The 15,059-nt window shown below is 48.6% G+C and overlaps 1 protein-coding gene across 3 annotated transcripts in view; it reads left to right on the forward strand.

Moving 5' to 3' along the window:
- GC (GC vitamin D binding protein) overlaps nt 1-15,059 on the forward strand; it is a 259,845-nt gene that overhangs the window by 190,861 nt on the left and 53,925 nt on the right. The window contains exon 13 of one of the 3 annotated variants that reach the window (XM_066574901.1): nt 2,532-2,628. The exons of the other annotated variants lie outside the window; for them this stretch is intronic. The gene's annotated coding sequence lies outside the window, so the exon portion shown is untranslated. Of the gene's footprint in view, nt 1-2,531; nt 2,629-15,059 lie in introns of those variants that run through there. 3 annotated transcript variants of the gene reach the window in all.

Here is a 15,059-nt window from a genome sequence, read left to right on the forward strand (position 1 = left end):
TAGCTTCATCAATCTGTGTATAATAGTCATCCTCCTCCTCCTGCTCCTCCTCCTGAAACCTGACGTAATCACGCCGAACGGGCAATTTTTCTTAGGCCCACAAGGCTCAGTCATATAATTTTTGTAAACAATTTTTGTACGTTTCAATGCTCATTAAAGCGTTGAAACTTTCACCTAAACCAATTTTTATTTTAACTGGGCTGCCTCCAGGCTTAGTTACAAATGAAGCCACATTAACCAAAGCGATTAATGGGTTTCACCTGCCCTCTTGGTTGGGCATGGGCAATTTTTCTGACGTACATTAGTACTGTTGGTACACCAATTTTTTGGGGCCCTCGCCTACAGTGTAATCCAATTAATTTTTCGCCCACCTGCATTAAAACTGACGTTACATCAGCTGTGCTGGGCACTGCAATGGTATATATTTATGTACCGCCGGTGGGTTCCAGGGAGCCACCCATGCTGTGGGTCCACACGGAGTTGTAACTGCATGTCTCCACTTCTAAAGACCCCCAGTCTGACTGGGGCATGCCGTGTGGGCCGAAGCCCACCTGCATTAAACATGACATTACCTCAGCTGTGATGGGCAATGCAATGGGATATATTTATGTACCGCCGGTGGCTTCCTGGCACCCACCCATGCTGTCGGTCCACACGGAGTTGTAACTGCATGTGTCCACTTCTAAAGAACCCCAGTCTGACTGGGGCATGCAGTGTGGGCCGAAGCCCACCTGCATTTAACATGACATTACCTCAGCTGTGATGGGCAATGCAATGGGATACATTTATGTACCGCCGGTGGGTTCCAGGGAGCCACCCATGCTGTGGGTGCACACGGAATTCCCATTGCGGAGTTGTACCTGCCTGTGACTATTTATAAAAAACCGCGGTCTGACTGGGGCATGCAGACACCTTGACAGAATGAATAGTGTGTGGCACATAGGTTCCCCATTGCTATGCCCACGTGTGCAGCTCCTGATGGCGGTGGCACAGGATTATATTTCTCATTGCTTCTGTACAGCATTGTTTGCTATCGCCCCGCCCCTTTTAAAGAGGGTCACTGCCTAGCCGTGCCAACCCTCTGCAGCGTGTGCCTGCGGTTCCTCCTCATGGCAGACACACTTATAAATAGACATGAGGGTGGAGTTGCATGAGTGCAGCTGAAGGCTGCGCAGGGACAGTTTGGTGTGTGCTGTGGACACTGGGTCGTGCGGGGGGCGTTTGGGCAGCATGTAACCCAGGAGAAGTGGCAGCGGAGTGTCATGCAGGCAGTGATTGTGCTTTGTTGGAGGTAGTGTGGTGCTTAGCTAAGGTATGCATTGCTAATGAGGGCTTTTCAGAAGTAAAAGTTGTTGGGAGGGGGGGCCCACTCTTGCCGCCATTGTGACTTAATAGTGGGACCTGGGAACTTGAGGTGCAGCCCAACATGTAGCCCCTCGCCTGCCCTGTCCGTTGCTGTGTCGTTCCCATCACTTTCTTGAATTGCCCAGATTTTCACAAATGGAAACCTTAGCGAGCATCGGCGATATACAAAAATGCTCGAGTCGCCCATTGACTTCAATGGGGTTCGTTACTCGAAACGAACCCTCGAGCATCGCGATAATGTCGTCCCGAGTAACGAGCACCCGAGCATTTTGGTGCTCGCTCATCTCTATTAATAGGTTTACCTAGTTTAGAGAACCCATCTCCATATTCCCTGTTTGAGAAATTGTTGATGGTATTTCCAAGTGATTGGAAACGCTGAAAAAAATTGTGCGTAAGGCCGAATTCACACGACCGAATGCATATTTGCGAGTGCATTTGTGGCCTGTTTTTGTGCAAATGCACAGAAAAATAGAACATATTGCATTTTTTTTATGCGATGGAATTACGTGTTTGTGAAATAACCCATTGAAATCAGTGAGTTCTAGTTACTGTGTATTTTGCATGCAAATACACCCATGTGACTAAGGCTGCTTTAAAACGAGCGTATAATAGCTCCGAATTTGGTCTGTGTTTTGCGGACTGTAATATGGAGCTAATGTAAATCTATGTAATGTATTGAAATGACATATTTTACACAATAGTTAAAAATAAAAAACGCAGCATGACCTATTTTTTGCGTTTTTGCCTCTGTATTGCTATTCTCTTCTATTGGGTTGTAGCAGTATTTGTCCATTAGAAAATTAAATACATAGAGGCAATCACTGAACAAATTGTGTAGAAATACTGATGACATACTGTTGTAATGTCATCTATAACACATCCGAAATACAGATACATATTATGGACTTGTTACAATACGCTTGTCTAAAACTGGCATAACGGAGTCCTAAAGGTCTATTATTTACTGTTGGCTAAAGCAGAATATCGGACTTCCTGATGTTTGTCCTTTTCTAGATGCAGATCGCTCTTGCCTGCTGACTATAATTCTCCTAAGTGGTATATTGGAATGCCACAAATAATTCCAAGATTTATTAAACTGCCAGACTTTCGAGTATGGAAAATTCTTTGAAATGTTATATTTTTTACAATAATTGTCTGTATTTTAGGAACATGGTTTTCCATCAGGTTTAATGTCCAGAAAATAAAGAAAAAGTTTTAGGAACAAGACCTGTAGAACAGAAGTGCCGTCTATAATGAAAATATCAACATGTTCTTCTCAGAAAAGGTTCTTTGCTGCTGCACATTTTTTATAATGGCTACAAAATAAAATATGTTGATGTTACTTCTGAGTTCTTCTTGTGGATTATTTCTATCTCGAAGGCTAAGGAAAGTCATGATAGATGTAAAATGCAGTTTTCTTAGGCGAAAGGTCCTATAGTTTACAATGATATTTGATAAGTTCTATATTTCATTCATTGGTAGTTTCGGGGATATTATTATCTGCTGCTGCTATTTAATACTTTTTTCAAATCTAAAAGAGCAGACCTTGTTCTTGGTTTTCTAAGATTTATAGATAAGGGGAGAGCTTCAATGCATTTCAAAGCAAATGCGTCTGAATAGATGTGCTGAGAGCCAACATAAGGGAGCACATCTTCCCGGAGTAAATCTATAATAAACTAAAAGAAAAATCCCTGCATGCTACTTACTGTAATCAATCTATCAAGACCCAACTGGCACTTCACATTACATTACTGCAATCATATTAACCCCTTCATGACGGGCCCTTTTTTTTCCCGTTATCGTTTTATCCTCCCCCTTAAAAAAATCATAACTCCTTTATTTATCCATCAACGTCGCTGTATGAGGGCTTGTTTTTTTTGCGGTACAAGTTGTATTATTCAATGGTGCTATTTAATGTACCGTATATTGTACTGAAAAAGTTTTTAAAAATTCTAAGTGGAGTAAAATGAAAAAAAAAAACAACATTCCGCCATTTTTCAGTGCGTCTTGTTTTTACGGTGCACAAACTGCAACAAAAGCAACATGATAACTTTATTCTATGGGTCAGTACGATTACTACGATACCAAACTTGTATAGGTTTTTTTTTAACTATACTACTTTTTTTTTTCAAAGACATTTAATTTTTTAAAATTATTTTCTGCAATAATCTTGTGCGCGCAATAAATTTTTAATTTTTCCGCTGACATAGTTGAGCAATAGCTCACATCCTGTAGTTTAAGTTTGTACCAATTTGGTATACGAACGACTTTTTGATCGCTTTTTATTGCGTTTTTTCTGGGAGACAGGGTGACTGAAAGTGCATTTCTGGCGTTCTTTTTTTTTTTTTTCAGACGACGTTCACCATGCAAGGTAATTAATGCACTACTTTGATAGCTCTGACATTTACGGATGCAGCGATACCAAATATGTGTTTTTATTTTATTATTTAGACTTTTTAATTATAGATATGGCAAAAGGAAGGTGATTTAAACTTTTATTACTTTTTTTTTACAATTAAAAAAACTTCATTGCTCTTTTTTTTACTTTACTTTTAAGTCCCCCTGGGGGACTACAGTATGCAATACTTTGATCGCTCCTGCAGTATGACGTAAGGCTATAGCATAACGTCATAATGCATTCTAACAGGCAGCCTATCAAGGCAGCCCTGAGGCCTTTCAGAAGGCCCCTGGCAGCCATGACACCTGCACGGCTCCCCCGATCTTACCGTGGGGGGGCCGTACGGGATGTTCTGGGGCTTTAAATGCCGCTGTCAGAATTGACAGCAGCATTTAAAGGGTTAATAGCCTGGGTCATCAGCAGAAATACATACAGAGCTAGCCAAGGATTGATGTCATGTGACTGTCAACTAGCCATGTGGTTGTCATTAAATTGAAGAAAATAATATTTATAACATTTTTGGGGAGTCTGGGTCAATCAACGCCCCATGCACACTGAGGAACTGGATTCCGCATGCAGAATTCATCAGCAGAAATCTGGCTTTCCTAGCAGCAGTATCCGCACGTACCTGGTTAGTTTCTTTTTCTTCTGTACTACCGATAGTCCGCATGGCAAGCTGTTGGACATACGCAGTACAGATTTTCTTTTTTAAAATACTGTTTTTCCCGCGACATTGCCGATTGATTGTCACTGCAGAAGGGCCGTTGATCAGACAGCTCCCATTGACTTCAATTGCGAAGGAAAAATCCAGCATGTTCTATTTTTGCGTGGATTTCACGCGGATGGCTTCCATTAAAGTCAATAGAAGCCGTCCAATCTGCAGCCCTTCCACCATGACCCTCCAGAAAGGTCACGGATTCCGAGTCATCAATAGGTGGGAAAAGCAAGTGTTTAAAAAAAAAAAATCTGTACTGTGCATGTCCGACGGCGAACCGTGCAGACCATCCGCAGTACAGAGAAGATAGCATGGCAGGTACGCGAGGATGCCGGCTGGGCACAGGGTCGGATTCCGCTGCGGGGTTCTGCATGCGGAATCCAACCCACCTGTGTATAGCTGGTCTAACCCGCTTGGTAAATTGTAGCATGACATCACTTATTTCTGATCTACTAAAAGCATCAAAAGTGGAGAGCAGGACATAACAAACAATTGCAAAATGCTAAATATAGGTTGATTTTCATCATCTCATCTGGATTGGACATGACATTTATGAAAACTGTCTAAATTAAATAATATCTTTAGTGTTCATAGCAACCAATTCATTTCAGTTTATGCTTTTAGATATATTCATCATTACACTCTTGGATTACTCCCATATAAATGTAGCCTCAGAAAGCTTTTTCTAATATCTAATCTGTTTCTCCTCCCTTTCAGTTTCATCCCATTCCTTCCAGTCTTTCCTTGTACAAACGAGAATAGGGCTGATCCCTCTACACTGTGACAGCCCTTCAGATATTTGTAGACAGCTATTATAGGGGTTGTCCCACGAAACAAAGTTGGGGTTCAGCACTTCTGTATGGCCATATTAATGCACTTTGTAATGTACATCGTGCATTAATTATGAGCCATACAGAAGTTATTCACTTACCTGTTCCGTTGCTAGCGTCCTCGTCTCCATGGTGCCGTCTAATTTTCAGCGTCTAATCGCCCAATTAGACGCGCTTGCGCAGTCCGGTCTTCTCCGTGTTGAATGGGGCTGCTCGTGCTGGAGAGCTGCTCCTCGTAGCTCCGCTCCATCACGTGTGCCGATTCCAGCCAATCAGGAGGCTGGAATCGGCAATGGACCGCACAGAAGACCTGCGGTCCACCGAGGGTGAAGATCCCGGCGGCCATCTTCGCAAGGTAAGTAAGAAGTCACTGGAGCGCGGGGATTCGGGTAAGTACTATCCGATTTTTTTTTTTCAACACATGCATCGGGTTTGTCTCGCGCCGAACGGGGGGGCTATTGAAAAAAAAAAAACCCGTTTCGGCGTGGGACAACCCCTTTAAGTCTCCTCTCAGCCTTCTTTTTTGCAAGCTAAACATTCCCAGATCCTTTAACTGTTCCTCATTAGACATGATTTGCAGACCCCTCAACACCGAAGGGACAAAAAGTTTCAATAACGACTTATGGAACACCTTGTGAACCCTCCATGTAGCTGGCAAACCTAGTTCATAGGTGTGCGGGTTCACCACACACGTGATGACAAACGGACCCATGTAACGTGGTGCCAGCTTCAGGGATGGGACCCTTAACTTGAGATTTTTAGAAGACAGGTATACGTTCTGTCCCACCCTGTAAGGTTCAGATACAGACAGACTCTTCTCACTACGCAACTGCATACGAGTCCCCGCTGCTTCCAAGTTTTTCTGTACCTCTTTCCATACTCCCCGAAGCGTATCTGTGGCGACATCAGCTGCAGGACAGACTGAAGGAGTAGGGATTGCTGTAAGGAAGCGAGGATGCTGACCGTATACACAAAAAAATGGAGATACCCCAGTGGAAGAACAAGGGCGGTTGTGTAGTGCAAACTCTGCCAATGGCAGGAACTCTGCCCACTGATGAGCCTTTTCGCTAGCAAACAACCTTAAATATTGCACTAAATCTTGGTTCTTCCGCTCAGTCTGACCATTAGTTTGCGGGTGGAATGCTGAAGAGAAGGAAAGCGACGTTCTCAGGTTTCTGCAGAAGGCACGCCAAAACTGCGACACAAACTGAACCCCGCAATCAGATACAATATTTTGGGGAACCCCATGTAGGTGAATTATTTCTTTTACAAAAATCATGGCAAATTCTTTTGCCGAAGGTAGCTTCTTTAACGCCACAAAATGTGCCATCTTAGAGAACTGGTCGACCACCACTAAGATAGTGGTGCACTTCTGGGATTCTGGTAGATCAGTGATGAAATCTACCGATAAGTGCGACCATGGACTGGAAGGAACTGGTAGCGGTCTCAGAGGGCCCTCCGGAGGACGCCGCTGACTCTTATTGCGAGCACAGACCAAGCATCCCCTAACAAAGTTGCGGATCTCCTGAGACATACCTGGCCACCAGAAGTGTCTGGAACAAAGATCCAGGGTCCCCTGAAACCCTGGATTCCCTGCGAGAACCGACGAGTAAGATTCATTCATGACTCTAGGACGTAGGGTCTCTGGCACAAACCATCTGCCCTCCGGCACCCCCGAAGGAGCGTCCTGCTGAGTATCCTGTAGTTGAGGGACGAAGTTAGACTCTACAGCTGCCACCACCACGCCAGGGGCTAAGATATTCTCGGGGGTCATAGTCTCACTATCCGGCACCCCGAAACTCCGTGGCAGGGCGTCCGCCTTCACGTTCTTCTCTCCTGGGATATATGTTACGACAAAATTAAACCTGGCGAAGAACAGGCAAGAACTCCCACTGACTTCCTGCGACAATACTGCTCCTGTCCCCACTTCAGACGCATCTACCTCAATGAAAAAGGGTAGTCGTGCGTCTGGCTGTATTAGCAGCGGGGCAGTCGTAAATGCCCTCTTTAGATGACTAAAGGCCTCAAGGGCTGCAGGTGACCATTTTACCAAGTCGGCCCCCTTCTTGTTCAGGTCGGTCAGGGGTTGAGCAATAACCGAGTAATTCCTAATGAATTTGCGGTAAAAATTTGCAAAACCTAAGAACCGCTGGAGAGCCTTGAGGTTGTCCAGTCTGACCTATTGGGAGATTGCTGCTACTTTATCAGACTCCATCTGAATCTCTGTGGGTGAAATTACATAACCAAGGAAAGATACTTGTTTAGAACCAAATGTGCATTTCTCTAACTTGACCAGAAATACCCCCAGGAAGTCATGAAAGACCGCGTTCATAAGACCCTGTAACAGCGGGGGCGTTACAGAGTCCGAAAGGCATGACCAGACATTCAAAATGTCCTAACGGGGTGTTGAACGCCGTCTTCCATTCGTCTCCCTCTCTAATGCGAATTAAATTGTAAGCCCCCCGCAAGTCCAGTTTGGAGAACCAGTGGGCCCCTACCACCTGATTCAACAAGTCAGGAATGAGGGGCAAGGAGCACTGGTTCTTTACTGTGATTTTATTCAAGGCCCGATAATCCACACAAGGCCTTAGTGTCCCGTCCTTCTTCTCTACAAAGAAGAGACCTGCCCCGGCAGGGGACCTGGACGGCCGGATATGTCGGTTGGCCAGAGCCTCCGAGACATAGGACTTGATGGCCTCATGCTCACGGCCTGACAAATTGAAAATGGCTCCCTTAGGGATGGGACTGTCGGGAATCAGATCAATACCACAGTCCCACTCCCTATGAGGGGGCAGAGCCTTAGACAGTTTTTTGGAGAATACATCCTGAAAGTCTAACAAATACTCCGGAATGAGCACGGTATCTGCGGAGCACACAGCTATGGTAGACAGGTGATTATGACAGTATGATCCCCAATGAGTCAATTCCCGGGTGGACCAATCAAATTGGGGATTGTGCAGTGCCAACCAGGGCATACCAAGCACCACATCAACCGACATTTTTTCCATAACCAGGAAAGACAGTTCTTCCGAGTGGAGGATCCCCACCGTGAACCTTAATCTTGGGGTCCTCCACCATACCAGGCCTGTAGAGAGAGGGGTAGCATCAATACTTGTAAAATGAATTGGCGTCTTCAGCGCCACAAATTCAGCCATCAGGGATCGGACAAAACACAGGCTTATAAAGTTAGCGGCGGCTCCGGAATCAATAAATGCCTGTCCTGATCAAGAAAAATCCCGGAATCTGACCTGACACGCTACCAAAAGCTTAGGAAGTACCTGAAGTCCTAGGCGATCTTCCCTACAATCGCCTAGGACTCGGAGTTTTCCGCCCCGTTCCGGCTGCGAGCGTTGAGACCTCAGTGGGCAGGTTATGACCCGATGTCCAGCTTTCCCGCAGTAGAGGCAGAGACGATGCAACAATCGGATCCGGCGTCGCTCTTTGGGGTCCAGCGGATCCACCTCGATCGGCTCGGGAACAGAGACGGGTAACGAAGGAGATGGACCAGGGCAAACGACCTCCCTGACTATACGGGCCTGCCTGTCTTGCTTCCTAGCCCTGAGCCTCATATCTGCCTTCACCGCTAGCTCCATAGCCTCCCTTAAAGACCCGGGAACGGGGTGGGAAATTAACAGGTCTTTAACTGCGTCCGAGAGACCCTGCAGAAAAACGTCTTTCAGAGCGCTATCGTTCTATGCTGTATCCCCTGCATAGAGTCTGAAATTGGAGCAATAATCCTCCGCACAAAATGACCCCTGATGCAGCGCCAACAGCCGCAAAACCGCCAACCCCGCTCGGTCCGGTTCGTCAAAGATACCTACGAGTTCCTGGAAAAAGGAGTCCACGGACTGCAGGCAGGGGGAACCCTCGGGGATGGAAAAAGCCCAGGTCTGGGCAGAGCCCCGCAGCAGGAACATTATAAGCCCGACCCTCTGGGCTTCCGATCTGGAAGAACGGGGGCGCATCCGAAAAAATAAGCGACGCGCCTGTTGGAAAACAAAAAATTTGTTCCTCTCCCCAGAGAACACCTCAGGAAGAGGGCACTTAGGTTCTGGGCTGGTTGAGGCATCCAGGCCCTGCGACGACCCCCGCTGCTCCTGGGCTGCCATACGGGCAGATAAATCCTGGACCACCGGCACCAGGGCTTGCAGCTGGTTCGCAAGGGCGCTGATCACCTCCATGAAAATGGTTTAAAGGGCCAGTTATTATGTTACGGCACTCTGATCCCCAGAGCGCCAGGTGGGGTGCCCTGAACTTCCCGCACCCCACTGTCCCTGCCTACTTGCCTCGGCCCTGGCTAACCCCAGGCGGACAACTGGACGGCGGTCCCTGCACTGGCTAGGGACCTGGCGACTGACAAGATGTGACTAACTAAATGGGGGGACAGAGTGCCGACAGAGAAGGCAGATGGAAATGACCAACAGAACATACAGAGCAAAGCAAAGCTGGAGATGAAAGCAGACAGGCAAACTAGAGGCTGAACTGAGGCTAGCTGCAGACAGCAGAAAGTATGTAGGAATCCGGACACATGAGTTGAATTTTCTTTGCTTTATTTTCTCTTAAACTTGCATAGTTAGGTACATGGTTTCACAAGAACGCGTTTTGGCGTAGTGCCTTGTTCACCTCAATGTATGTTACATAGTTTACTTATTTATAGGTTAAAAATAGAGATGAGCGAGCACCAAAATGCTCGGGTGCTCGTTACTCGGGACGAAATTTTCGCAATGCTCGAGGGTTCGTTTCGAGTAACGAACCCCATTGAAGTCAATGGGCGACTCGAGCATTTTTGTATATCGCCGATGCTCGCTAAGGTTTCCATTTGTGAAAATCTGGGCAATTCAAGAAAGTGATCGGAACGACACAGCAACGGATAGGGCAGGCGAGGGGCAACATGTTGGGCTGCATCTCAAGTTCACAGGTCCCACTATTAAGCCACAATAGCGGCAAGAGTGGGCCCCCCCAACAACTTTTACTTCTGAAAAGCCCTCATTAGCAATGGATACCTTAGCTAAGCACCACACTACCTCCAACAAAGCACAATCACTGCCTGCATGACAATCCGCTGCCACTTCTCCTGGGTTACATGCTGACCAACCACCCCACCCCCCCCACGACCCAGTGTCCACAGCGCACACCAAACTGTCCCTGCCCAGCCTTCAGCTGCCCTCATGCCACACCACCCTCATGTCTATTTATAAGTGTGTCTGCCATGAGGAGGAACCGCAGGCACACACTGCAGAGGGTTGGCACGGCTAGGCAGCGACCGTCTTTAAAAGGGGCGGGGCGATAGCCCACAATGCTATACAGAAGCAATGAGAAATATAATCCTGTGCCACCGCCATCAGGAGCTGCACACGTGGGCATAGCAATGGGGAACCTATGTGCCACACACTATTCATTCTGTCAAGGTGTCTGCATGCCCCAGTCAGACCACGTTTTTTTATAAATAGTCACAGGCAGGTACAACTCCGCAATGGGAATTCCGTGTGCACCCACAGCATGGGTGGCTCCCTGGAACCCACCGGCTGTACATTAATGTATCCCATTGCAGTGCCCTGGACAGCAGAGATAACGTCAGATGAAATGCAGGTGGGCTTCGGCCCACACTGCATGCCCCAGTCAGACTGGGGTTCTTTAGAAGTGAACACAGATGCATTTACAACTCCCTGTGGACCGACAGCATGGGTGGGTGCCAGGAAGCCACCGGTGGTACATAAATATATCCCATTGTATTGCCCATCACAGCTGAGGTAATAATGTCATGTTTAATGCAGGTGGGCTTCGGCCCACACTGCATGCCCCAGTCAGACTGGGGTTCTTTAGAAGTGGAAACAGATGCATTTACAACTCCCTGTGCACCCACAGCATGGGTGGCTCCCTGGAACCCACCGGCGGTACATAAAAATATCCCATTGCATTGCCCATCACAGCTGATGTTACGTCAGCTGTAATGCAGGTGGGCAAAAAATTAATTGGATTACACTGTAGGCGAGGGCCCACAAAAATTGGTGTACCAACAGTACTAATGTACCTGAGAAAAATTGCCCATGCCCAACCAAGAGGGCAGGTGAAACCCATTAATCGCTTTGGTTAATGTGGCTTAATTGGTAACTAGGCCTGGAGGCAGCCCAGTTAAAATAAAAATTGGTTGAGGTGAAAGTTTCAACGCTTTAATGAGCATTGAAATGTATAAAAATTGTTTAGAAAAATTATATGACTGAGCCTTGTGGGCCTAAGAAAAATTACACGTTCGGCGTGATTACGTCAGGTTTCAGGAGGAGGAGCAGGAGGAGGAGGATGAATATTATACACAGATTGATGAAGCAAAAAGGTCCCCGTTTTGGATGGTGATAGAGAACGATGCTTCCATCCGCGCGTGCAGCCTACGTATTGTTTAGGTACCGCTGCTGTCCGCTGGTGGAGAAGAGAAGTCTGGGGAAATCCAGGCTTTGTTCATCTTGATGAGTGTAAGCCTGTTGGCACTGTCGGTTGACAGGTGGGTACGCTTATCCGTGATGATTCCCCCAGCCACACTAAACACCCTCTCTGACAAGACGCTAGCCGCAGGACAAGCAAGCACCTCAAGGGCATACAGCGCGATTTCAGGCCACGTGTCCAGCTTCAACACCCAGTAGTTGTAGGGGGCAGAGGCGTCACCGAGGACGGTCGTGCGATCGGCTACGTACTCCCTTACCATCCTTTTACAGTGCTCCCGCCATCTCAGCCTTGACTGGGGACCGGTGACACAGTCTTGCTGGGGAGCCATAAAGCTGTCAAAGGCCTTAGAGAGTGTTCCCCTGCCTGTGCTGTACATGCTGCCTGATCTCTGCGCCTCCCCTGCTACCTGGGCCGCGGAAATGCGCCTTCGGCCACTAGCGCTGTCGGATGGGAAGTTTACCATCAGTTTGTCCACCAGCGCCCTGTGGTATAGCATCATTCTCGAACCCCTTTCCTCTTCGGGAATGAGAGTGGAAAGGCTCTCCTTATACCGTGGGTCGAGCAGTGTGTACACCCAGTAATCCGTAGTGGCCAGAATGCGTGTAACGCGAGGGTCACAAGCAAGGTATCCTAACATGAAGTCAGCTATGTGTGCCGGGGTACCTGTACGCAACACATGGCTGTCCTCACTAGGAAGATCACTTTCAGGATCCTCCTCCTCCTCCTCCTCTGGCCATACACGCTGAAAGGATGACAGGCAAGCTGCATCTGTACCCTCAGCAGTGGGCCAAGCTGTCTCTTCCCCCTCCTCCTTATGCTCCTCCCCCTCCTCCTCAACGCGCTGAGATATAGACATGAGGTTGCTCTGACTATCCAGTGACATACTGTCTTCCCCCGCCTCCGTTTCTGATTCCAAAGCGTCTGCCTTTATGCTTTGCAGGGAACTTCTCAAGAGGCATAGCAGAGGAATGGTGACGCTAATGATTGCAGCATCCCCGCTCACCATCTGGGTAGACTCCTCAAGGTTTCCAAGGACCTGGCAGATGGCTGCCAACCAGGCCCACTCTTCTGTAAAGAATTGAGGAGGCTGACTCCCACAGCGCCGCCCATATTGGAGTTGGTATTCCACTATAGCTCTACGCTGCTCATAGAGTCTGGCCAACATGTGGAGCGTAGAGTTCCACTGTGTGGGCACGTCGCACAGCAGTCGGTGCACTGGCAGATTAAACCGATGTTGCAGTGTCCGCAGGGTGGCAGCGTGCGTGTGGGACTTGCGGAAATGTGCGCAGAGCTGGCGCACCTTTCCGAGCAGGTATGACAAGTGTGGGTAGCTTTTCAGAAAGCGCTGAACCACCAAATTAAAGACATGGGCTAGGCATGGCACGTGCGTGAGGCTGCCGAGCTGCAGAGCCGCCACCAGGTTACGGCCGTTGTCACACATGACCATGCCCGGTTGGAGGCTCAGCGGCGCAAGCCAGCGGTCGGTCTGCTCTGTCAGACCCTGCAGCAGTTCGTGGGCCGTGTGCCTCTTCTCTCCTAAGCTGAGTAGTTTCAGCACGGCCTGCTGACGCTTGCCCACCGCTGTGCTGCCACGCCGCGCGACACCGACTGCTGGCGACGTGCTGCTGCTGACACATCTTGATTGCGAGACAGAGGTTGCATAGGAGGAGGAGGAGGGTGGTTTAGTGGAGCAAGCATACACCCCCGCAGATACCACCACCGAGCTGGGGCACGCAATTCTGGGGGTGGGTAGGACGTGAGCGTTCCCAGGCTCTGACTCTGTCCCAGCCTCCACTAAATTCACCCAATGTGCCGTCAGGGAGATATAGTGGCCCTGCCCGCCTGTGCTTGTCCACGTGTCTGTTGTTAAGTGGACCTTGGCAGTAACCGCGTTGGTGAGGGCGCGTACAATGTTGCGGGAGACGTGGTCGTGCAGGCCTGGGACGGCACATCGGGAAAAGTAGTGGCGACTGGGAACCGAGTAGCGCGGGGCCGCCGCCGCCATCATGCTTTTGAAAGCCTCCGTTTCCACAAGCCTATACGGCAGCATCTCTAGGCTGATCAATTTTGCAATGTGCACGTTTAACGCTTGAGCGTGCGGGTGCGTGGCGTCGTACTTGCGCTTGCGCTCAAACAGTGGCGCTAGCGATGGCTGGACGCTGCGCTGAGAGAGATTGCTGGATGGGACCGAGGACAGCAGAGGTGAGGGTGTGGGTGCAGGCCAGGAGACGGTACTGCCTGTGTCCTCAGAGGGGTGTTGGATCTCAGTGGCAGGTTGGGGCACAGGGGGAGAGGCAGTGGTGCAAACCGGAGGCGGTGAACGGGCATCGTCCCACCTTGTGGGGTGCTTGGCCATCATATGCCTGCGCATGCTGGTGGTGGTGCCTCCCCAGCTGATCTTGGCGCGACAAAGGTTGCACACCACTGTTCGTCGGTCGTCAGGCGTCTCTGTGAAAAACTGCCACACCGTAGAGCACCTTGACCTCTGCAGGGTGGCATGGCGCGAGGGGGCGCTTTGGGAACCAGTTGGTGGATTATTCGGTCTGGCCCTGCCTCTACCCCTGGCCACCGCACTGGCTCGGCCTGTGCCCACACCCTGACTTGGGCCTCCGCGTCCTCGCCCGCGTCCACGTCCTATAGGCCTACCCCTACCCCTCAGCATGGTGTATTACCAGTAGTGCAGAAACAGAACGCTGTAATTAAATGTGCCGCTTATTGGCCTGTGGTTGGAGGCTGACTTCGTTTACGGAACGCCAGGAAATAATTTGGCACAAGCCTGCTGTAACACTTAGCTGGCTGCGTATGATTTTGTAAAACTACTACACCCAGCACACACGGACCCAGAACACTGAGCACAGTGACAGGCAGGCCAAATAGATTTTTTGCCCAATATTTTTTAGAAAAAGCCCACTGCGTATATTCAATCAATAATATATGTCTTCTGTCCCTGCCTCCACAATTCTGTCCCTGGAGTGTGTCACAGAACTGCAGAGTGTTGCACTGTTATTAACTGCAACAGAGCGGTGATTTCAGAGCCAGGAGATAATTTGGCGCAAGCCTGCTGTAACACTTAGCTGGCTGCGTATGATTTTGTTGTAGAACTACTACACCCAGCAGAGACCCAGAACACTGAGCACAGTGACAGGCAGGCCAAATAGATTTTTTGCCCAATATTTTTTACAAAAGGCCCACTGCGTATATTCAATCAATAATATATGTCTTCTGTCCCTGCCTCCACAATTCTGTCCCTGGAGTGTGTCATAGAACTGCAGAGTGTTGCACTGTTATTAACTGCAACAGAGCGGTGATTTCA

The sequence above is a fragment of the Eleutherodactylus coqui genome, chromosome 7 (genome assembly GCF_035609145.1).
Source record: "Eleutherodactylus coqui strain aEleCoq1 chromosome 7, aEleCoq1.hap1, whole genome shotgun sequence".
NCBI classification, from domain to species: Eukaryota; Metazoa; Chordata; class Amphibia; order Anura; family Eleutherodactylidae; genus Eleutherodactylus; species Eleutherodactylus coqui.